Source organism: Canis lupus, chromosome 2 (genome assembly GCF_003254725.2).
Source record: "Canis lupus dingo isolate Sandy chromosome 2, ASM325472v2, whole genome shotgun sequence".
NCBI lineage: Eukaryota > Metazoa > Chordata > Mammalia > Carnivora > Canidae > Canis > Canis lupus.
The window spans coordinates 42,243,851-42,269,974 of record NC_064244.1 but is presented as its reverse complement, the minus strand read 5'-3'; the positions used below and the strand labels follow the sequence as shown (position 1 = coordinate 42,269,974).

Genomic DNA, 26,124 nt, shown 5'->3' with positions numbered 1-26,124 from the left:
ACCCAGCTAGTAAATGGAAAAATCTGTTAAGTTAGTTTTTTTTTTTTTTTTAAGTCAATTTTCTGTCATATTGCACAGGCCTTTCTTCCTTGAAGGAGTGAGGCTGTCACTCAATTATTTCTGTCTGTTTTTATCTTCACTTTCCCCCTCTTTCTGGGTGCCTAATTGACTCCTAGGATGGTGAAGAATAAGAAGGCTGTATGGCATCAAAAAGAAAATGGAGATTCAGCAAGGCCTGGGGACCGGGTGGCTGCTGAGGGTGGAGGCCCTGAAAACTGACTTTGGATGTCCCTTAAGCAGTTAAATGACCCATTTTTTTCCCCAGTTCTGCCCACATGGCTTCCATTGTTAAGTCTGAGTAGCCATTGGCTGACCGCTGGAGCAGAGCTCCAAACGCACTGTAGAGCAATGACCTTGACATAGCACTGGAAAAGCACTCAACTCTTGGCTCTGCAATGAATTTTCCCCAGTGCAGCCTAGCACTGCCCTTCCTTAGGAAAGGAGGCAAAAACACAATGCAGAAGAGTGCTGTTGCATTTCCCAGGACTCCAGGCACATTTTCTTCCTGTCTGACTCCAGGTCAAGAACTTACAACCATTCCTAAGTTTCTGCCACTATTTTCTGGTTCTTTAGCCTTAAGGTCTGTCTGTCTTCCCAGGGGAGAGAAATAGAGTTGGTATTTCTGCGTAATCAAATATATCAAATATATCAAATATATCAAATATATATATATATATAACCAAGTCTATATATATATATATATATATATATATATATATATTTATTTATAAAGGGTTCGATTCTGGGCATCATTCCTGTTGGTGACCAAGGAGCTTGTCTTTGAGCAGATAAACTTGGAAAATGGAGCTGGGAGGATGTGTGGAAAGATTCCAGGGAGAAACAGAGCTTATTTACATAAATTTTGCTCTAGAAACAAATCTCTTGAGAAAGGAAGGGTTTGGAGCTATAAAGTACAAATACACTTGTCTCTAACAATTGGTTATATTCAAAATAATTTTAGTATTTTTTAATTAAGCAGTCTAATTTATTACGTTATTTTAAATTATCTTATTTTCTGATCATCTCATCTGTTTTCTTGTGCACTTAGGTAAACTCTTTTGGAGGTTATAGAAAAGACTCTTGTGTTTCCCAGTAATCTATCTTATAGCCATAGCTAACAATTGTCATTTTTTTTTGACCACCCATCATCTACAGTTTCTTCCTTGCTTTGGGGAATCCCTTATCTTAGAAGGCAGAGCTCAGGTCCTTCTATTGAAGATGAAAATGCCAGATGCCAGATTTCCCAGTCTTCCTTAAAGTTAGGACATGGACAAATGTCCAAGTTCCACCATCAGACAGTCCTTGAATCTGCTATTGGTAGAAAGAAGAGAATATACAGAACCCATGCTGCCAACGAGTGTTTGACACAGAGGCAACTACTTCAGTTTCCAGAGGTAGCAGGGACCAGCGTTGCTGGTACTGGTAGTGCAAGGTATAGTTTTTGGACACAGGATAGCAAGTATGCTATCTTCCCTGGATGTATCGTGCAGTGGACTTACTGTAGTGTTTCTGGCTGCACAGTCTTCAAGCCTTATTCTCTAGACCCCCAGAAATTCTTTGAGTTACCGAATGTCCTTTCAATAAATTCCTCTTCTTCTTAAATTAGCTAGAGCCTATTTCTGTTGCTTGCAACAGAGCATCCCAAGAGATACAGTGTTAAAGCAAACACTCAATAAATATTTGTTAAATGACTAATTAAGAACTTCTGACATCTCCTCCAGTTCTAATGAAATTCAAGACCCTCCTAAAGAATATGTATATAAATAGGGAGGCAGAATTGGACACAGACTATTTAGGGAACAAAGAATAAGAGAGTTTTGTTAGAGCAGAAAATTCATGAGAAGAATAATGGGAAATGAGGCTGCAAAACTAGATTCAGAAAATGTTGTGGAGGACCTTAAAAAGCCAGACTAAAGAGTTTGGGATTAGACTCCAGGTTTGGGGTTTGTGTGAGAAATTGAAATAGTAGCTTTTTTTAACTTAAGAGTGCCTTTAGCATAATATTCTCAAAATATGATGTGTAGAACCTGAATATATAGAATATTAACAAAGAATAAAGGATCTGTAGTCATGTATTTGGTATAGTGGATCAATTGAAATTCAAAAGATTTCTTTAGTCTCTTAACAGTATGAATTTCAAAGAGGGAGTATTCAGTAAGCAGCGCTTCTCAAACTTAATTGAATATAAATTTGACCCAACTAAAAATGTTGAAGGGAAAGAGGCTTGGTTTCTATTATCAATCAAATCACTTATTTGAATGAACTTTTTATAAATCCAGATGAAGAACAATTAAGCTGAATGGATAAAACTTTAAGTCCTGATTATTGCTTCTTCTTGTGGCCACATCCTGGCCTGAGTTCCTCTTTTGCTTAAAGTGTTCCTAAATGCTTTAAGGTTATTTTTTAAAAGATTTTATTTATTTATTCATGAGCGACAGGGAGAGAGAGAGACACAGAGAGAGAGAGAGAGAGAGAGGCAGAGACACAGGCCAAGGGAGAAGCAGGCTCCATGGAGGGAGCCCAACGTGGGACCCGATCCCGGGTCCCCAGGATCAGGCCCTGGGCTGAAGGCAGCGCTAAACTGCTGAGCCACCCGGGCTGCCCTGTTCCCAAACGCTTTATGACCTCAAGGTTGGCATACTATCACAGTGACTATCTCAGGGGTGTATAGTGGTCAGCTAACTGCTTTAATAAAGGAAAAAACTTGGCAAGTGTATGAGTATTAATTATATATTTTTTAAAGATTTAATTTTTTGGACAGTTTTTAGGTTCACAGAGAGGAAGGTACAGAGATTCCCATGTATCCCTGTTTCCCTATATTCATAATCTCCCCCATTATCAACATCCTTTGACAGAGTAGTATATTTGTTACAAATGATGAACCTACATTGTTATATCATAATCAACCAAGTCCATAGTTTATATTATGGTTCCTTCTTTCCATTTACATTCTGTGGAGTTGGATGCTTAATGGCATGTATCCATCATTATAGTATCATATAGAATATTACCACTGCAGTAAACATTCTCTATGCTCTGTCTGTTCTTCTCTCCTCTCACTCCCAAACCCTGATAACCATTCATCTCTTTACTATCTCCATAGTTTTGCCTTTTCCAGAATGTCATATAGCTGGAATCATATATTTGCCCTTTAATTGGCTTCTACTTAGTGATACGCACTTAAGTTTTCTCCATGTCTTCTTGGTTTGATAGATCATTCTTTTTATCCTAATACTTCATTTTCTTGGTATACCACAGTTTATTTATCCATTTCCATTCTGAAGGACATCTTGGTTGCTTCTTTTGACAGTCATGAATAAAGCTGCTGTAAACATTCATGTGAAGATTTTTGGGGGAACATAAGTTTTCAACTCCCTTGAGGTAAATACCAAGGAGTGCAATTGTTGAATTGTATGGTAAGTATATGTTTAGTTTTGTTGGCAAACTGTTTTCCAAAGTAGCTGTATCGTTTAGCATTCCCACCAACAATTAATGAGATTCCCTCTTGTTCCACATCCTTGTCAGCATTCGGTGGTCAGTATTCTTGACTTTGGCCACTCCAATAGGTACATAGTAGTCCCTCATTATTGTTTTAATTTGTATTTCCCTGATGACATATGATGTGTAGCATCTTTTCATATGGTTATTTGCCATCTAGGTTTTCTTTGGTGAGGTATCTGAGAAAGTCTTTGGCCCATTTTTAAAATCAGGTTGTTTGTTTATAATTAAAACTTCCTTGTATATTTTGGATAACAGTCCTTCTCAGAAGTGTCTTTTGCAAATATTTTCTCGCTCTGTGGCTTGTCTTCATTCTCTTGATATTATGTTTTACAGAAGTTTTCAATTTTAATGAAGTCCACTTCATCTTTTACCAAATATTTCTTACATGGATCAGGCCTTTGGTATTGTATCTAAAAGTCATTACTATGCATAGGGTCATCAAGATTTTCTCTCCTATCTTCTAGGAGTTTTATATTTTTGTGTTTTACATTTAGGTCTGTGATCCTTTTTTTTAAAAAAGATCTTATTTATATATTTTACAGAGAGAGAGAGAGAGAGAGAGTGTGAGAAAGCACAAGCAGGGGTTAGGGCCAAGGGGGAGGGAGAGGGAGAAAGAGACCCTCTCAAGCTTACTCCACGGACCCTGAGATAATGACCTGAGCTGAAACCAAGAGTCAGACTTTTAACCAACTGAGCCACCCAGTTGCTCTTGTGATCCTTTTTTTTTTTTTTTTTTTTTTTTGTAAAAGTATACATTCTATCCCTACATTTTTTTTTACACTTGGATTTTTAGTTGTGCCAGCATCATCTATGGAAAAAGACTTACTTTACTCCTTTGTTAAAGATTAGTTGACTATATTTATGTGGGTATATTTCTAGGCTCTTGTATTCCACTGATATATTTGTCTAGTCTTTTGCCAATACCACAATATCTCAATTGCTGTTGCTTAAAGTCAGGTAGTGCCAATCTTCCAGTTTTGTTCTTTTTCAATATTGTGTTGTCTATTATGGGTCATTTGCCTCTCCATATAAACTTTAGAATCAGTTTGTTAATATCTGTAAAATAATTTTCTGGGACTTTGATTGGGGTTGTACTGGATTTAAAGATGAAGTTAGGAATAAATGATATCTTGTCAATAATGAATCTTCCTATCCATGAACATGGAATATATCTTAATTTATTTAATTCTTTGATTTCATTCATTAGAGGTTTGTAGTTTTCCTTATATAGATCTTACACATTTTTTATTAGGTTTATGCCTAAGTATTTCATTTTTGGGGATTCTAATGTAAATGTATCATGTTTTTAATATCTAGTTTTTCATTGCTGATATGTAAGAAAGCAACTCATCTTTGTATGTTAACCTTGTAACCTGCAACCTTGCTATTACTTACTATAAATGAACTTACTTATTAGTTCCAGCAGGTGTTTTGTTTTGTTTTGTTTTGGTCAGTTCTTTTAGATTTTTTACAAAGATTATCATGGCACCTGTGTTTTTTCCTTCCTTTCCAAGCTGTATATATGTATATTTTTTTCTTGTGTTATTGCATTACCTAAGACTTCTAGTACAATGTTGAAAAGCAGTGGTGAAAGAGGATATCCTTACCTTGTTCCTGATCTTAGTGAGAAAACTTGGGAGTTCCTCACTGTTAGGTATGATATTACTTGCAGGTTTTTTGGTAACTTTATCAAGTTGAGAAAGTTACTTACTATTCCTAGTTTACTGAGAGTTTTTATCATGAATAGTGTTAGATTTTATCAAGTGCTTTTTCTGCATCTACTGATAGTATTACATGATTTTTCTTCTTAGTATACTAATGTGATGGATTGTATTAATGTATTTTCTAATGTTGAATCAGTGTTATATACCTGGGATAAGTCCCACTTGGTTGTGGTATACAATCCCTTTATATTTTTTTAAATTTTATTTAATAATAATTTGTTTAGGATTTTTATAGCCTTATTCATGAGAGATATTGTTCTGTAATTTTTGTTTCTTGTAATGTCATTATCTGGTTCTGGTATTAAGGTAATTCTGGCCTCTTCCTTAATGTTTGGCAGAAATTACCAGCAAATCCATTGTGGCCTGGTACTTTCTGTTTTGGGAGGTTATTAATTATTGATTCAATTTTTTAATAGATATAGGTCTATATGGATTTCTATTTTTTTTTTTCTTAAGATTTTATTTATTTATCCATGAGAGACACAGAGGAGAGAGAGAGGCAGAGACACAGGCAGAGGGAGAAGCAGGCTCCATGCAGGGACCCTGACGTAGGACTTGATGCTGGGTCTCCAGGATCAGGCCCTGGGCTGAAGGCAGTGCTAAACCGCTAAGCCACCCAGGCTGCCCTGGATTGTCTATTTCTTACATGAGTTTTGGTAAGTCGTATTTTTCAAAAAATTGTTCAATTTCTTCTAAGTTATCAAATCTGTGGGCATACCTTATTTACTTGTTAGTCTAATAGAAAACCTGAGAGCATGAATATATTGGATCAGAGAACCAGAAAAGGGTGTCAGCATTTCCTCAGTTAAAAAAAAATCTGTAAAAATGAAAGAGAGAGAGGGAAGAAAGAAAGAAAGAAAGAAAGAAAGAAAGAAAGAAAGAAAGAAAGAAAGAAAGAAAGAAAGAAAGAGAAAGAAAGAAAGAAAGAAAGAAAGAAAGAAAGAAAGAAAGAAAGAAAGAAAAGAAAGAAAATACATTACTCATTGCTATACAAATAGCAATTTGCCAATAAGCCGTTTTATCTAGTTGCTTCTTTGAAATTTATTTTGGATAGCTCAAGTTATCCTCAAGAATAATAGGACAGTAATCTGGACAGTTCAGGGCTCAATAGTACCTGGATACTTGAAAAGAAAGGGGGAAAATGACAGGGAATATCAAGGAGACCTAATCCTGGCCCTGTGCCATGTCTTTACCTAACATTTTGCTTAGAGTTGGGCTTAGGATTGGCCACTTCCAGATGTGACTGACTTGACAAGATGAGTGTAGAACCAAGGCACTAAGTGATGCATTACAGCAAATCGCATTTCAGCAAGGCTTTAGAGAAGGGTTTTCATGATGTTGTTGTGACTCAAATGTGAGGTATCCCAAGGTAGGAGAGAGAGTTCTCCAAGTTAGAAGATCAGAATCATGTTCTGATACTGCCAGTCTGTAACTAGCTTTGCTGAACCTCAATTTCCTTAACCAACTACCTAGAGAATGTATAATGTATATCTCACAGGCTTATCTTAAGTGTGAGGGATAATGGTTGACAAGAGCAGGACAAGAATGATTGTGGCCTTCACTTATTATAAAATAGTGATGATGATGTGACCTCCTTAGAAGGTTACTATGAGAAATAAGTGACTGAATAAGTGTAAAGGGCTTTAAAAAGGCACGCACAAGTACTCAGAAATATTAGCTGTCATTCTTATTATTATTATGTATTAACTCATAATTTTTTTAATCAGGAGACACATTTCTCTAACATCTTTCTTACTATCCCTCCAAATTCTCTTAAGATCCAAACTCCAACATTCAGAATGATACTATTTTTTTTAGAATGATACTATTTTTTAAATGGTTTAGGTTTACATATTAAGTAGAAGATTGCTAGCTCCTTCTATACTCATTTGTCAAATCTTTCTCAGAGCATATGTTTGGAAAAATATTAGAAGAAAGCATAAACCTTTTCCCCTAAATGGAACTCTGCATCTCTTTCTCATAGTCACCCAAACCTGGATATTGTCTAAATACTGTGGTATATTTAAATCCAGAGGATAGGTCTTGACCATTCCTGTGTAAATAATAGCAGCTATTGGTTATAACTACACCTACTGTGGACTTACCAGAGACACGTTTGAAAGAATGCTCTGTTGCCCTTGGGTGTATGTAATGGCTATATTGCTAATCAGCCTTAATGCTTAATGCTTAATGCATTAATGAGTTTTCTTTTATCTGAATTTTTGGTGATTTAGCCAGGATCAAAGATCACTAGTTCCACTTCAGATATCAAAAACTAAGAGACAAAGATGGTGAAGTCATAAGTGATTTGTCCAACTTATACATTTTGGTTCAGTAGTAGAGTTTGAACTAAAGCTGATTCTGGTAGCCAATCCACTGAAGTACACTGGAGAGTCAATAAGAAGAGACTTCTTCTTTGAGTTTTGTTTTTTTAAGTTTCAGGAGGTAAATCTGTAGTCTGTATTGAGGCTAGTCCAAGGGGAGGGTCATGCTTTGTCTTAAAACAGGAGGTCTTGAGACCTGTGCAAAAATAACATAGGCCATTCATACCTGGCTTAAGTGTAATGGCACAGACTTGCAGAAGCATAGAAGAATCTTTCAGGTAAAAAGCTTGGAAGGAATGATACATAATAAATTAAAGGACTTCTTAGTATTTGACCTATGTGAATTTTCATGTGAAATGATTTGGCACCTGCCATTAATTCTCTTTCCCATCAGTAAATGGTAACCTCATAGGGATGGCATTTTTCTCTGCTGCTGCTAGGAATGGCCAAGGTCACATTCCAGAAAAGGATACTTGCCTTGCAAGGCATACCATTCCTGGGGAGAGATAGAGAGTTAATGTTTGAAGATATTGTCAACTTCATTAACAGCTAACAAACTTACATATCTTTCACTGTTGCTGTAACTTTGTTTCCCTTCCCAGAAAGTGATGATAAGAAGTGGAATACGCCTGCTAAGACCATTAAAAAACAATGGTTTTATAGAATTCAGTAGTCTTTCCAAGACTACTGTTTATATCTTGGGGCTGTGTAGGCTTTATATGCCATCTATTGAGTGTCTATTTTTAAAATTCAGTGTGATTTATTCAAATCCTGGACATTCTTTCTGCTTGACAATGTTGGACGTTAAAGGAGATGGCAAAAAAGAAAGAATGAGGAAGGATGTCACTTGTGGATTCCTTCTAGTTTTGTTGGCACTGCTTAAGTCAAGGAATCCTTGAGTTTTAGAACTAGATGGGAAGTTGAAATGCTTTCATCCGACCCACCCTCTCATTCATGCGATCTATTGCACAGCAATTCTAATAGGTAGCTATGTAACTCTGCTTAGATGTCTCCAGTGATATGGTACTCAATATTACAGGTGACTATGATATCATTATTAGAATAATTTAATTTTTAAAAATTTATTTTTTTATGTCGATGCAACTTGAAAGCAACATCTCCCGCACTGGCTCTTATTCTGCCTCTTTAGTTATATACAATAAATCCAACTCAGGATGGGTGAACACCATAGGAGAGTAATAGTAATGATGATCATGGCTCTGTAGCCACATGGCCTTAGTTCAAATCCAAGTTTCTTACCATCTTCACTGAGTGCCTGTGTTTCAGTGTCCTTACCTGAAAAATGTGAATTCTATCAGTGCCTACCTCATAAGGTGGTCATCAGGAAGAAATGAGTTTGTGTGTGAAAAAATTTAGAGCAATGTCTGGTATTTGGTAGGCACTCAATGAATGTTAGCTATTGACAATTTTATTTTTATTATTTCATCTTATATACAAATTATTTTTAAGTGCTTTTTTGGAGCACTGTACTGAATATATTGTGAGGCTTTGTTTAGTGAGTGCCATGATTGGTAAGTAATGTCTGCCAAGGGTAGAAGAAGGGGAAATAATGTCACGGGCCAAATATTTGTGATATGTAATCCATTTCTGATTTTCTCATGACAGTCCTTCAAATATCTAATATTTTATATCTCAGCCTCCTCTCTTCTAGGCTAAAGTATCTTGTAGAAATACTGAAATCTGTTAATTCTGTAAATTGCCAAAAAATGGGTCCTTGAGCCATCCTTAAAATGGGCTTAAAATCACAGCAAGGGAAAACATTTTATCTATTCACTTATTACCTTTTATTGAATGCTTCTGAATCCTCAAGACTGTCATAATTATTTGAAATCTCTTCAAAAACACTGATGAACCATTTTTCACAACTTGATAACAAATTACTTTTCCCTATACTCACATCATTCTTGCATTTTTCTTGCTGGTAGCATGCAGTGTGTTGTTATGGAAGTAACCTTAGACTGGGAATTAGTGTCTAATGGACTGAATTGTGTCCCCCCACCTAAATCTATATATTGAAGCCCTAACTTCCAATGTTACTGTATTTTGAGATAGGGCCTCAAGAAGGTAATTAGGTTAAATGAGTTCCTAAGGGTAGGGCCCTAATCCAATAGGACTGTACAAATTCCCCAGAGAATCTAAATTTTTAAAATGAAGAGGGGAAAAAAGAAAGAGAAACAAAGATACCCTTTTCTTGAAGATCCTTAACCTTACCTTGTTTACATTTTCTTGGGGGAGAATCCTGGAACCATGGGGAATGGTCCTGATGGATGGTTAGACAAGGCCATCCATCCATTCAGTTCATCGCCTCTAACACTTACTGGAGTTTTATCTGTACTTGTGAATATATATATATATATATATATATATATATATATATATATATATATATATATATACCCTGAGGACACAGGAAGGATTTAGAATAGCTGTAATCACAATAACAATAGCTCCTAATTCATGATCTATTATTTAATCCTTTTCTACAACATCTCACAGTCCACTGGTCTTACGGTCTAAACAAACATCTCAGCATTAAATATCCTTCCATCTGGACCTTTCTGATCAGAGTCAAAACCTTAGAGCTGGAGCATCCTTTCAACATTATCTAGCTTGTTGGTGCTACCCTCAAAGTGAGAAACAGGTCTAGAACGAGGCATTGGTTGTCTCAGGTGTCACAGCTAATGAGTAACAGAGTTTGTATCTAAACTACAATCCCCTGACACTCACCCTGTCTGGGCTTCTAATTTGGCAGGTCAGCCAGCCCCTCTTTACCCCCAGGTTATATCCAGGTCTGCTCATCTGGTTGCCTGTGTTTGTAGGGATGTTGAATAGCATGAACTAGCAAATTTGTTCAGAGATACCCCAGGACAAATAGTGGAAAGTAGGTCTAGTTTATGGTCTTGGCTTCTGTTATTAATACAGGAAATAGTTTAATTCCCTCTTCCCTGACTTTGTTCCCAGTCCCAGGATACTATAAAGGCCCCTCATCTGGCAGTCTTTGCAATGAATAGGGCTCAGCCAGACACAAAAGATTGGCTTAAGATGTGAGGAATGAGTTGGTGTGAGGAAAAGGAGATATCCTTCCTCATCCACTGGCAGAGTCCTGAGTGACTTTTAGCCTAGGATTAGATCTATTTTTAATATACTCTCCACCTGTCTGTTTTCATAAACTACCATAGCATTTCAAATTTAAGGATTATTCAGAAACTGATAATCTATTTAACTAATTTATAAAAAATATTTTCCCAAAGGAACAAGAGTAATTTTGTTCCAGAATAAAAATGGACCTTATTTAGAAGTCAGTCAGTTTCCAGAACAGGATTAATGTTAAAAAATGCCTCTGGCTTTGAGACCTAGCTACTTCCTTCATTCTCTGACACTCTCCCTCTCTCACTCTCACTCCACTAGACACTCCCATTGGTTCTTACTGCTGATAGCCTCTTTAAAAGAATTAACCACAGTATTGTTATCAGTCCATAGTTTCATTTCTCATTTGTGTCTATATTTAGATTGGAGGGGGAAACCTCTTTCCATTGCCTAGCAACGAGACTGTTTTTAAGTGAGTTAATGAATCTCTTACAGGGGAATACCAAATGTAGTTGATGTCTTCTTGCTGTGAAGGAATAGGTGCTAAAAGCTTATGAGGTGTAGAAGTTGTTAGCTGGTGGAATAACCATGACTTTGATGGTCAGATTATAGGCATATGGATGCTTACATACACTCTTATATATTAGAGCAGGCTATAGAGGTAGGACGGGAGGGGAGCTTGGGTGCTTGTAGGTGGTAGCAAGCACCATTGTTGTGTGCTAATAAGAATGCTGGTCCATTTTAGTCAGGAAGAGTGTTCTAAACATAGTGTAGGGCACCCCGGGTGGCTCAGCGGTTTAGCACCGGCTTCGGCCCAGGTTGTGGTCCTGAAGACCCGGGATCAAGTCCCACATCGGGCTCCCTGCATGGAGCCTGCTTCTCCCTCTGCCTGTGTTTCTGCCTCTCTCTCTCTCTATCTCTCTCTCATAAATAAATAAATAAATTTTTAAAAAAATAAATATAGTGTAACAGCTCTAACATAATTTTAAAGAGCAGGTACTAAAGAATTATCTGTTCTAGATAAGAATCAAAGTCTGATATCAGGTTTAGAAAAAAAATCTATGAATTAGAAAGAATCATGGATTCTAATGGATGTCTAACCCAAATATTTTTAATATTTCTCCTTGCTGGCTTAAAGGAGTTATTATTTTTTCCTTCTTTATACCATTTTCACTGAATAAGATTCTTCTAAGATCCTTCCTACTCTCACCCATTCTTGTAGAGAAAGGAAAGGACATCCCTTTGTCTAACCTTATGAATGGGAAGATCCACGTAATGATTCAGAGTAGAATAGATCAAAATATGGAATGAAAAGGAAGCATCTGTAAAATGTTTTCAGGGCCATTCATCAACCAGCAGGCAAAGAATGGAATTTGTCCTTTTTTCCTCCCCACCCCAACGGAGGCTTCCATGCTCTTAATTTATCTAATGGTTATCCAAGACTCTGTACGCAGAGCCTCATTAACCCTCCTCATCCTATCTCCAGGGTGCCATAGTGTGACTGGAAGAACTCTGAAAAAGACTCCTTCAATATTGGTGATACCTAAAATCACCTCTTTGGAGAGGATTCTATTCAGCTGGGTTATCTCTTGTCAAAAAGTAAATCCTTAGAAGTCCAGAGTATTAAACCATAAACAGTAAACTTTTTTTTAGAGGTTGAGGTCTAGAAAAATTCATAGGGCCTTTCTTAAAATGTATATGTATAGACCTTCCTTCAGACTTGAGCTACTGATTACTGTTCCTTTTTTTTTTTTTTAAGATTTTATTTACTCATGAGAGACACACACACAGAGAGAGAGAGAGAGAGAGAGGCAAAGAAGAGACATAGGCAGAGGGAGAAGCAGGCTCCATGCAGGGAGCCCAACGTGGGACTCGATCCCGGATCTCCAGGATCAGGCCCTGGGCTGAAGGCAGTGCTAAACCACTGAGCCACCCAGGCTGCCTGATTACTGGTTCCTTGATTTGACTCACATTTCAGATAGTCTAGCTGAGTGGGTCTCTAAGGAATTTTGATTCTCAGAGGCAATGTACCTTTCCTGAGGCCCCTTCCAAAGCTTTGGGAGGTTGCCCTACTAATGTGCTCCCATGTTTGTATGTTTTGCAAGATATCTTATGTGAGATGTTTCTACTTTAATTGGCTGATATAGCTTCTGTTTCTAACTCTAATATCCCCTCTCTTATAACTGTCTTTTTGTAGAGGTTGAGGTTGGGGTGAGGTTGGGGAGTTCTAAATAAATATTCACTTGTAATTGAATTCACTTCTAAATAAATATTTACTTAGAAAACGAGCTGCAATTCAAAATTATTTTTCTTATTGGAAGTCCCCATATTCTTCAGGCTCTGCAAAACCTGGGCAGGTACCCCTGGATTTTAATCCTCCTGAAATTACCTCTCACATAATTCTTAATCTCATTTAAAATTTTCCTCCCATCCTGATATTCAGTAATTTCTAGGTTTCATACAAAAGCTGATTTTCCTGGTCCCTTACCACAACCTGACACAAATTGAACCCCGAAAAGGGGGAAATGGGGAAAACGAGAAAATATTAAATTATGTGAAGAGGAAGAGAAAAAAAGATTGAAAAGATAGTTAAATTGCCAAGTTATCTCATACATCTTAGTAATGGTCTTTATGCCTAGAGATTCAGAGAAGGAGATCCCCAATAAGTTTGTTTTAACAGCTGAAATAAAACATTGCCATGCTGGTTGGGAAGCTAAGTGATGTTCCATCCTGAGATGAAGTGGGGTAAAGTAAAAAGGGAGGTAACAGGATGGTGAGTTGAAATGAATTAAGGAAAACACATGGTCTTCCGAAAAGGAAATGGAGTTATGAAAAGAGATGAGAAAACCAGTTCTTCCAGGATAATGCCTTTTGTTGGGCCCTAGTGGGAAACTCATTTGAGGAAGCTGGAAGGATACGATGGGCGCCCAGGTTACCTGACAAGAGGAAAGAGGGCTAAAGGGAAAGACAAACAGTGTGGGAGAAGGACCAGGGGTCACGTTTTTCTTGGCATTGAAGTATTTTCAACTGAGTTATTTTTCAGAAGTTTCCAAGGAGGATCCTCTACCAGTTTCCAACTTCCATTTGGGATTTGAAACCTACAGGAAATGAAGCCCCTTCCCATGACCTCTTTCTTCCTCCCTAAATTAACTTTGGATGCAAAAAGCTGGTTAAGCAGAAGCTGGAGCCTTTTGCTGTGCCTGGAATTGTGGCCTCTCCCTAATGCAGTCTTAGGGGCTGGTTGTGCTCCCAATTAAATGTTATTTTGGCTAGTTCAAGGAAGTTGTTTTGGTTTTTTGGCAAGTTGTTGAAAGATAAGCTTTCAAGTTCTTCCATCTGTAAAACGAGAAGTTTGGACTACGACACTTGTTCTTAACTTCGGTGGTGATGGCGTGGGGTGGGGGTAGGCGCTGGTGAGGGCTGGTGGTCAAAGTCTCCTTGTCAGAATAGGATGAAAACTGTAGAGCTACTCTCCAGAAATAAGCACCTATGCCTGTTCACATGTAATTTTGCATATAATTTCAAAGATTCATGGACCCTTCAGTAAACAGTTCTCTAATACAGTTTTCCTTGCAGGAGGATTACACTTCTTCACCCATTTAACTCAGGCATGGGCTAATCAAATGTGAGAAGTTCTGAGTGGCATTTCTGGGTTAAGGATTTAAGAGCAGTGCTTTCTTTTCTTTCTGCACTAAAACCAGTAATGTTCTTTATAGTGGCTTCTTCACCAGGTCCAGGAATGAGAATGACAGTGGTACAGCAGTTAAGTCTGCAGCCTACCTTGGATTATTGTGTGACGTGAGAAAAAAATAAGCCTTTGTTGTTTTCAGCCATTGAGGTATTTGGAATTGTTTGTTACCATAGCATTATTTAGCCCATCCTGATTAATACAGTCCCTGAATCTACCCATGGATGCTGGAGCTTTCTAAGGATCCCTAACCATCAATCCCAAATTTGAAAATATTAAAGCCTTTCTGAAAATTTATGAGTCGAACTTAATAATACAATTTCAGAATCTTGCATCACCTGAATTCCTACCCTGGCTCATACAGAATGTCCATTTGGATGAATAGAATATTTCACTTTGGGGTTAAGCTATAAAATCCATGATTATGTGGGTGACAGGAATGAAAGGTTCACCTGGCTTAGCTTCAAAAGGCAGTGAAAGGTTGACTTCAGTCTCATTAGGGGATCTGCATGCAGGAGGGAGGTAAGAGATTATTCCAGCCCTCGGTGTGGTGTGGACATTCCTTGGCTACAGTCTAATGTGCAGAAGAAAAGAATCAAGAAAACAAAAACGTACTTCTGAAAGCTTTAAATGACTAAAGAAGTCAAGAGGCAGGATGTCTGCACTTTGTTTCTATTTATGGAACACAAAGTTTAAACAGAGCTCTCCATTCAGAATTCATCTGGCTATGAAAATCGCCTTCCAAGTTATTATCTACAAGGAAATGGACAGCATTCAAATCTTCCCCTGCAGTGAGTTTGTATTTAAAGATGTTTCACATGTGTTTAATTCACTGATCAATTTTATACCTTGTCAAAACAGAATGGTCTGTCAAAAACAGGATGAGGCTCATTAGTGAGACACAGGAGATAGTACAATGGAGGAGAGAATAAACATACTACCCAGAAATAAGGAAGTAAGAGCCTATTCAGGAAGCAAGGGAGAATAGCAGAAAATGATAGTCATAGTAGACCAAAAGCTAGTGGGATAGCTATATGTAACTGCTACTTACAAAGTGATACTGATGAGAAAAAAAGTATTACAAGAGTTTAGGGAATAAAAGTTTTTAGCCTGGAGAAGAGAGTAGGAACTTAACAGCTTTTTATGTGTAAGAAACACCATAGCATAGTTGTAACTAAAAGTGCTGGACTGAGTGGGACTCAGGAAACCCAGGTTCTAGACCTGGGTCGTCTTTGTCCTTCTGCTCTGAGCCTCACTTTGCTTGCTCATAAAATGAATAGTTCAGATTAAGATGACTGGTCAGATCTTAGCCCCCAGTTCCAGAATTTAGCGAGATAGTTCTAGGAAAATGTTCAGTGACTCTCTATCTTCACAATCCAGAAAGTTCTAGAACATGAAAACCTTCTTGATTAACATAAGGATGATTAATTTATTTATTAAATAAACTTCTAGTGGAATTTATGAAATTTTGGAAACTGCATCCTTAGAGGTTTTTAAAGTTCAAGTAGAGCCCATCTCTTTGAGGGTTAAGAGATAGACCAAGAGACATGTTTGAGGTTTCTTCTAGTCATCTAAGAAAGTAAAAATATTTTATTGTCATCTTTTGAAGGAGACTTTCCCAATGACCAGCCCCTAACAGGAGGGAAACAAAATCCAAATCCAAAAGTGTTGATTTATTGTCCCTGTAAACAAACAGGAGATGGTATGTCAACTTAAGGTAAACTGAGGCAAGCTCAAATGACCAGAAATTGAAATTATTTGGGAATAGCAGTAGAAGTGCACTTTGGAAAATATTCTGTAGAAAACTGCAGGTGAATCTGCAGAGAGCTTGAGGCAAGCTGTATTTATGGCCAAGGAGTGCAAAAAGGGAGAAGTCTAGTCAGAGTTCAAGCAGTAAGTTCATTGGCTTGAGATTAGGATACATTCTCGGCAGATAATGTCTCATTGGTCAGGAGTTAGTCTCTGTCTTCTGTAAAGCAGGCATTTATGTGAAATCAGTCTCTTAGATCTTACATTCTATTCTTCTAAGGGCACATACATGAGATTCTCTGTTTCATATCCTCTGGTTCCATTTTAGATTGAAATCCTTTCACAGAACAAAGAGAAATCCCACAAAACAAGGCTCTAAATTTGAGTGGTGCTATGTTTTTACTTTGCAAGACATGGTCATGTCTTACTCACAAGATCCTTCCTTGTAAAGGGTTAGGCCAGTATCTGTGGTCCTTCTGACTCGCAGCTGAGCCTTGGAGTTCAACTGGCCAGCAAAGGAGGTGCCGTAACCAGCCTATATTGCTGCCAGCACCAGGAGGGACCTGAGAGCAGCCAAGGTTTTATTATTCCCCAAGTAAGATTCTTCTGACCTCCTGAAAGATGGTGCAAGCACTATTCTACATGCTGGACTGGAATATATCCAATCAGGAGTGGCTTTTATATATCCTACTCTGCAGCGATTTCAACATGAGTAAAGTGCTGTGCCTTCCATCAGCCACTGATTAGAAAATAATGTACAGCCAAGGGTGGAGTTCATTGGTGGAAGTTGTTCTTTGAAATGCTTCTGCAGGGTTAACTCTAAACTGAGAGGAAAGGAACTCCTCTAAACCATCAAGGCCCTAGAATGGTTCCTTTAGTCCTATTTTTGGGAGTGGCTTCCTTAGCTCTGGCCTTCAGCCAAAGTGGGACATTTGGGGTCCCCTCTGCATTTAGCTTTCTGGCAGTTCCTTCCCTCTGGAGTCAACTCTCACTCTTCCTTGGTGATTTAGCATCATCTCCAGATAGATTTCCCTTGCTAGAACTCATTCTCATTAGGTATTTCCTAATGTTTTTGGGAATGGCTGTACTTTTGAACATGAAAAAAATGTCAATGATTGCCTTTTGATCATAGTTCATGGTCTAGGGCCTGGTAAGTGAGTATTTAGCAAAGCAGTTTAATCAGCTTCCTCATTCCTGGATGGTATGTGCTTTTCCCACCTGAACATTTCTGAAGTCAAAATGGGTCTTTTAATAATCAGTGTGTAGATCTGATGTAGTTGAATTTTCCCTGTTCCCCAAGGAGAAGTAATTGATTTGATAGGTTAGCTTAAAACTGAAAAGGTGGAAGAGAAAGAAACTATGGAAGTGGAGTCCAAGTAACAATTTAAATCAGTATATTACATACAGCAGAAAACACATGCTTGGAATTTTTAATGTTATTTATTTTTTCTAGCTCATACCTTCATATAATTCACAATTTAAAAGGTACAAAAAGAATACATCAAAAGTCTCTTTCTGTCTCCCATCTGCCCAGTTCTCCTACCTGGAAGTCATGTTACCATTTTCTTTCATATTTTTATAAAGATGGTTTATTTATATGTCAGCGTGAATGTAGTTAATTACCCCCTTATTTATTCAAATGATAGAATTACTGCACATACTTTTCCTTTGATGCAACAGTATACTTTGGAGAGTATTCGGTTGTAGTACATCAAGATTTCTAATCCGTCCTTTATAATTGATAATATTCTATTTTATAGGTGTACACTGATTTATTTAACATGTTTCCTAAAGTGGACATCTAGGTTGTTACTAATCTTTTGCTATTATAAACATTATTATAGAGAATGACATTGTATCCATATCATTATGTACAGGGTGAGTAGGATAAATTTTCAAGTTGAATTGCTATGTCACAGGGTATGTACATTTGCATATTTGATGGATATTGCCTATTTGCCCTCCAGAGACACTTATCATTTTATATTTCTGTTAACAATATGTGAGCATGTCTGTTTCTCTGTATCTTGTCAACACGTGTTATCAAACATTTTTATCTTTATTAGGTAAAAAATAGAATCCCTATGTAATTTTAAATTTTTTAATTAATTTATCATATACTAATAAAAGTATATTTAATGAAAGTGTCCAGCTCAATAAATCTTCACAAATTAAACACACTCTATAATGAACACCCATTTCAAGAAACACACAGAATCTATAGCCCAGAAGCCCCCTTTATACTTCCTTCCAGTTTGTGCAATTTTTGCTTCTCTGTTTTTCTCTCATTATAAATGAAAAGTGACCATCTTTTTATTTTATTTTATTTTTTAAGATTTCATTTATTTATTTGAGAGAGAAAGAGAGAGAAAGCATGAGTAGGAGAAGGAGCAGAGGGAGAGGGGGAAGCAGACTCCCCACTGACCAGGGAGCTGCCACTCATGGATGACTACCTGACCAGTGGGTTACCAGAGTACCTTGTCTAGTTTAGCTCAGCCACCACATCAAACACTCTTGGCTTGCAGGCCACTCTTGGCCTGCAGGCACTGGTTCAGAAAGAATCTCCCAGGGAGTATACACACAGGAGGGGAATTTCCCTTAAAAACAAAAGCAAGTAGGAGTTTTCTGGTTTTTATCCCCCCTCTCCTCTTCCTCTGACTGGGCAGTAACCTCACACCGCATGCCTTCCAGCAAACACTCATCACCCGATAAATCATGTGACCCATTCTGTTTACTTAGAGGTACTTGCCCAGCTGGGCCTCTAATGCAGACCCTGGTCTGTAACCAACTTTAGAGTGGTTTTCATTGAAAAGGGAACTTCTGAGGACCAGATAAGGCAGGCTATTCATTTGCATAGAGGCGCTCCCCTAGGTCATTCCCTGCCAGGCTGGGAGAACTGTGAAATGTGAGACAAGGTTTATAAAGCAGCCAAAAACATCTAGAGAACACTAGTCCAGACTACTTAGAAGAAGATGGAAGCTGCTTTTTGAGAGATGAAGTGCCCAGCTCTGAGTCCACAGCAGTGCATCTCAGAGTGGACCTGTGAACTCTCCATGTCAGAATCACCTGGGCTTAGTCCAAAGGAGGTTGCCCAGGGCTGAGAAATTGGAACTGCAAGAAGTTTGGCTCCAGAAATATGCTAAAAACAAATAAACAAAACGATACAACCACACACACACACACATACACACACACACACACAATTTGGGAGAATGTTATGTTTATTTTTTTTAACTCTTTATTTTTTTATCATTTTTTAAATAATAAATTTATTTTTATTGGTGTTCAATTTACCAACATAGAGAATAACACCCAGTGCTCATCCCGTCAAGTGCCCCCCTCAGTGCCCGTCACCCATTCACCCCCACCCCCCGCCCTCCTCCCCTTCCATCACCCCTAGTTCGTTTCCCAGAGTTAGGAGTCTTTATGTTCTGTCTCCCTTTCTGATATTTCCCACACATTTCTTCTCCCTTCCCTTATATTCCCTTTCACTATTATTTATATTCCCCAAATGAATGAGAACATACAATGTTTGTCCTTCTCCGATTGACTTACTTCACTCAACATAATACCCTCCAGTTCCATCCACGTTGAAGCAAATGGTGGGTATTTGTCGTTTCTAATGGCTGAGGAATATTCCATTGTATACATAAACCACATCTTCTTTATCCATTCATCTTTCGATGGACACCGAGGCTCCTTCCACAGTTTGGCTATTGTGAATGTTATGCTTATTGACATTTGAAAACTCCACTTTTAAAAACAGCATTTTGAAGAACTAGAAAGGTCCTTGGGCTGTGTACAACCAAGCTGTAGCATGAGAAAACTTCTGGAGGGATAGAATCTTCACCCTATGATCCACCTGTACAGGTCTTTTGGCCTCCCTTCAGTTCACTCACTGGTTAGTTTTTCAAGATAAATAGGCACTTTATTCAATTTTCTACAAAAAGTTCTGGGCCACTCAGCAAGTCCTTGGAGGGCAGATGTTTTGTGCTAGAACAAGGGAGCACTGCAGATGCATCAGTAACAGTTTTGTATAGATCCTGAAACGAGTAGAGTTGTTACAGGCACTGGAAAGGTGAACTGAGTCCTTTAGACATTACTTTGAATTTCAGGTATCATTTTAAAGCCTGTCCTCTTCATTGCCGAAGGCCCTGGTTTCTCTCTGAGTGAATGAATTGGGAACAGAATCCAGTTTTGGAGAAGAGTTTTATTATTGCATATGTCAAGAGGTTTCGAGGTAGGCAGAATCAATGGTAATTCTGAGGACCAACTGGCTTGGTGATGCTCTTGCTCCTCTCTCAGGAAAATAAGATGACTGCTGTAGATCCACGCACCATGCTTCACATGGACAGGTTCAAAGGGAAGACAGAATGGAGCTTTGCTTTACATGCCTTTATTTTGATTTAGGTGGAAACTGTTCCCCTGAAGATCGTAGAATTCACTGTCACCTGCCCATCCCACACTATATAAATAGGGAGGGGGAGTAGTTCTGCTGGGATAGACTTAGACTAATTACTTTCCATTCACCTGGGTTTTGGGGAAGGGTCCACTTCCTTGAGTATATTATTGTCCAACCCTGGTATAAAATTTGGGTTCTGTCAACAAAGAGGAAGCATGATATATATGGCTGCTGAACAGGCCATGGACTGATGACAAGATCCCTATCACAGAGATCTTGCACATTATCTTTGATAGGAAGTTCCTTCTGAACGATAAGATTAAATGTCCTATCCTGGAGCATAGGAGTTAATTTGACTTTAGAAAATAAAAACGTGACATTTTCATCTGAGTGTTTTGTTTAATTTTCGGGCAGTAAAATTCATATCTTCCTGTCCTAAAGGTAGAAGTTTGGTATACATGTTAGAAATTGGGACATCTGAGTAAACTTTAGCCTTGACAGAAAGTTCCTTTCCTCTGTAAGTCTCCAGTAGGCTCTCCCTTCTTGTCTTTTTCCATCTGCTCCTCTGCAGCAAGAAGTGTACATTTGACTTGGGCACACTAATATGTATTGGCATTTTTCTCCAAGCAGTTTCTAGTAATTTCTAAATGAGTTTCTGAAACCTTCAAGCCAGATTTTTTTTTCTTTTTCTCTGAAGTTAATAAAGCCTGAGTGGTGAGGCATCTTCAAAGAGTTGTGTGTACTCAGCAATTTTGGTGTGTTAGTCTGTCTTCCAATATGCCTTACTCAGGGTGCTTATCTCTTAGAAAGGGAGATTATTACCACACAGACTAGGCTAGAAACCGCTTCGCTGACAGGTTTAAGAGTCTTAACAAAATAAACAATAGAAAAGGCAAAACTGTGTGCAAAATGGCAGGCTTCATTCTCCCTGCAAGGGTGAGCTAGGGAGGGAGGGACCGGGAATCAAAACAAACTGGAGAACCCTTTTAGGGATGCTCAGAGAGGTTGGGCTTCATGTGGAAGAAGGTTGAGGTGGGGGGAGATCATTCACATTTCTTTCTGACCAACCAGCTGTCTTTTTGTAGAGACAACTGTTCAGCTGACAAGCCCTTCGCTGTACCTGTTGATCTGGTTTATGATTCATGCCTTAACAGAACCCTACAGTTGTGGCAATTGCTCTTCCTGTTTTTCATACCCTGAAAGCTCTACAAATAATAAAATCATGCCACTGCATTTCTTCTGATCTTAGTTTGGGGATCTAGAGGAAGGGTTTTTTCTTTGGATTTGGCAGAATCAGATCTATGACCAGTACGTGCAAATTTGCAAGCAACTTGAGGACAGGACTGTCATTTATTTTTCTCTCTTCCTTCTCAGCATCCCCTAACACAGTACTAGGAAAATACTAGGTCCGTAAATGTTTGTCATCTGATTAATATTTGTCTATGCCCAATGTGGGGCTCAAACTCACGATCCTGAGATCAAGAATCACATGCTTCACTGACTGAGCTAGCCAGGCACCCTAGTACTTGAAGTCCCAGTTCTTCCATTCTAAAGGACTTGGGAGATTCAGGTAGAACCTGCCATCTCCACCATAGTTCAGGAATTCAGGGCACAGGGGCACCTGGGTGGTACAGATGGTTGAGTGTTGGACTCTTGATTTCAACTCAGGTCTGTCAGGGTTATAAGATCAAGCCCCTCACTGGGCTCTGTGCTTAGTGGGGAATCTGCAGAGGGAATGAGAATCTCATTCCTCTCCTGTTTCTGCTCTTCCTCTCTCAAATAAGTAAATAAATCTTAAAAAAAAAAAAAAAAGTTCAGGGTAGAATAGAGGTAATAAATAGCTTCATCTCCTTTTGGAAGAACTAGAGTCTTGCTTGTCCCTTTTAATCTAGATGAGAGACCTGTCTCACACCTAGCCTCTGATAAATAGGCCCTGCAGTAGTCAAGCCCTTCCAAAGAGCACAGTGGTCATATGGCCTATTAGGATTTTAGAACAGGAGTCAGGCAGAAATTGAATCCTGATTCCATGTCTTACTATGTGATCTTGAACTACAGGTTTTTCTTTTCTTTCTTTTATTGGGGGGGGGGGGGGGATTTTGCATATTCAACTCTTGATTTCCTCCTCCATGAAAGAGGGCTATCAAAGACAGTTGTGAGGATTCGATGGGATAATATATTTAAAGTACTTAACACTGTGCCCAGCACTTCACAAGCTCTAGTAACCATTTGTTGTTGTTGTTATTGCCAGCTCCCTATACCAGAACATTTAGAACAAAGAGGTTTGGGTAAAGATCATTTTGAACCTCTTCTCTGAGGGGGTGGGTCCTGAATCCATGAAAATATATTTACTTGGTCAAGGATCTCATTCCGCTTAATTACCATAGATGTGGGTTGAGGTTAGGTCAGTCAAGGATAAACTCACAACAAGAGGGTGTACAGTCCAGCATGGCTACTCTTTGGCCTCAGCAGCTGGTAAATGATAATGTTTTCTTTCCTTAATTTTGTTTTCAAAGAGGCTTGTTAGGGTACATTTGCTCATACTCTGTTGAATTTTCACTAATCTAACTCTCCTTATCACCAAAAATTAAAAATAAAATGAAAAATAATAAAAGACACTATGTTTAAAGATGGCTTTTGCTTGAGACCACCAACCCAATCTTAGGGAAACCGCTGAGCTGGTGGAAAGACCCAGTAGTCTAACTGACATATATTTAGACACCAGCTAGGCCACTTTTCTGGTACAAATCAGTTGATATGGTTTCCTCATTTGTAGAATGGATATAAGAATGGATATAATAATCCACAGTCATGGTTTCCTCATTTGTAGAATGGATATAATAATGCTTATCTAATAAGGTTTCTGTAAGAGTTAGAGTATATAAAAAGCATGCCTAGTGAAGATATTAGGTTCTCAAAAGTGGTAGCTGATTCCAGGATTCTGATTGTTATTCAGGCCTACCCAAGACTTAGAGGAAATGACTCCCCAAAGCATATTAGTAGTTAATACTCACATATGGTGCACCAGGAAATCCTCTGTGCCCTTTGTATATATTAAGTAATTTAGTTCTCTCAATGATCCTATGATATTGCAGGTGATATTACTACCCCACTTTACAGATAAGGGAAATGAGGCATAGAAAGGTTAAGTGTCCTGTCCAAGAATCCATATCTGGTAAATGATAGCTAATATTCATCTCAGGTAGTGTGATGCCAGAGTTCCTGCTCCTAGCCTCTCTACCAGAGTGTCTCTTTTGGATGATCCATTCAGTGAAAGAGAGGACAAGCCCACCACTTTGCCCTCCAAATGGTCTGCTAAGTGCCTTAAGAACATAGACATGGCTCCAGAGTGTCTTAAATGAGGTCAGAGGAAGAGCCATGCCCTCCCATAGGGATTTCTGATTGGTCCTATTGGGACTAAATCTAATAAAGTGGATACTATGCCAGTAACAATTTAAAAGTTCCTTTTGGAAGACAGAGCCCACTACAGAAGTTCAGGATTCTGAGATAAGAACCCCCAGGCTCATTTTGGGGTGGCTCTGTGGCTTAGTGGAAAGTCTCCTAGCCTTAGGGTCAAACTCTGTGGGTATATGATATTTGGGGGCTGTGTAACCTCTCTGAGCCTTAGTTTACTCATCTGTGAGAGAAGAAGAAGATTAATAAAACATACATCTTAGTATTCTTTGGGGAATTAAATAAGATGATACACAGAAAGCTCCCTGTCCAGTCCAAGGAATACTCTGGGTACTCAGTGAGAGAGCATCATACTTTGTACCTTCAGCTATCTCATATGATATCCAGAGCAATTATTCTTTTAAGAAACCATCAAGAACTTGGGACCACTTGGCCCTGAAAGTGGTGACCCACTGGATTGAAGACCAGACACTTTGCTTTATTATCTCTGCCTTGAACCTTGCTCCTGGCCCTCCTGAGACTTCTAACACCTCTGATATCTGCTGCTAACCTAACCTCTGCCAGGTTGCAAACCTGGCATCCATGGACTCCTTTAACAGTGCTCTGCTGCTTTCAGGGGCAGCTTCAAGAGAAAGGTGGCAAAGCAGGGAAGAACTTTGGATGTGGAACTAGAAGGTTGGCCAGTGTTTAAGTTCTGTGGCCCTGCTCCAGGAGTTAGTAATGTGACCATCTCTTTTGTTATTTGTGGCTCAAGTTCCTTATCTATCAACTGTGAAGGGGACTGTATCAGAGCAGATATTACTGAGGCCACATCTGGCTCCTACTCAGGCTCATAGTCTCTTTCCCCAAATAGATTCTCAATACCCTGAATTCATTGGGAGATTCATGGCTCCATGGCACAGTATTACTGCTTTTGGGGGGATAGTGAAGGGGAGGAAGAGAAAAGCAAAATGGCACACTAAAATGAGTTTCCCAGGCCTTTATGAACTCACTAATAAAACAAAATCATTAATCAGCCTCCTGCATCCAGTCCCCAAGAAAAAGAATGAATCTTTTTAATAGAGAGATTCCTGCAGCAGCAAAGAAAAGCCTTTAATTTCGGAGCCAAAGCTATTTGTTTACTGTCTCAATGCCGTTTCACTGAGAGCTCATCACACAAACAATAGCAAAGGCAAACGAAAGACAAATGTAGGAAACATTTATATTTATATCCCAAAGGTAGGAAACAGCATGAAAATATTGTTAAGGAAACTCAGTAAGTCTCTGCTCCAGGGTATGTATATAGATTTGGTGCCAAAGGCAGCATAGCCAGATGTTAGAGGACATGATCCTCCTGAAAAGAACAAAGGAAAACTATGTTGGAATTCCACTAGGGAGAAGAAGAGCCAGGAGTAATCATTCAGGTGCCCATACAGCAAGCTCTTATAGAGGCCACGTAGTCAACAGCCTTTTCTTTGAGCATCAGTCCAGACACCACTGCCTGATAGCTATGGGATCTGGGGCATGATTGTAATCTCTCTGCTCCTCAGTTTCTTCATCTATGAAATGGAGATACTAATAGTGCCTAGCTCACAGGGCTACGGTGGTCTAGGGAAAAGGTCTTCTAATAATCCCAGAGCTATTGTTACAATTATCTCCCACCACTTTAGGAGTTGCAAGTAGTATAGTCAAAGTAGTTTTGGCTCTGTTACTGGACAGACACAGATGCAGATCCTGGTTACCAGTCCTGACTCTGGGCAAGGCTGCAGAAACAATGGAAGCACAGTGGCTCAAGGTTTAGGAATGCTTAGGAGTATGGCCCTGCTCCAGGCAAGCTGTGGATACTATATTGCTCACACTTGTGGGACCCCTTTTAAGCCTCCTTTCTTCATTTTCATCATAAATTACCATTACAATCATTGTCATCATCATGACAATGATCAAATGATAAAAGTGGACATCTGTCATTTTCCTCCTCCTAACTTCTCCCCGTTCGGTCTTCCATTACCCAAAGAGTGCCCGTTAGGATGGGAAGGATGTGAATAAACTGATCCTTCAAAAGTGGAGGATTTTTTTTAATGGAGATAAAATTCACATAACACAAAATTAACCATTTTAAAGTGATCGATGCAGTACCATTTACTACATTCAGATGTTGTGCAACTATCACTTCTATCT

At 38.6% G+C, this 26,124-nt stretch overlaps 1 protein-coding gene across 1 annotated transcript in view; it reads left to right on the top strand.

The window, feature by feature from the left end:
• ANKRD55 (ankyrin repeat domain 55) overlaps window positions 1-26,124 on the top strand; it is a 568,067-nt gene that overhangs the window by 250,643 nt on the left and 291,300 nt on the right. The window contains exon 9 of the mRNA XM_049102766.1: window positions 3,371-3,476. The gene's annotated coding sequence lies outside the window, so the exon portion shown is untranslated. The remainder of the gene's footprint in view (window positions 1-3,370; window positions 3,477-26,124) is intronic.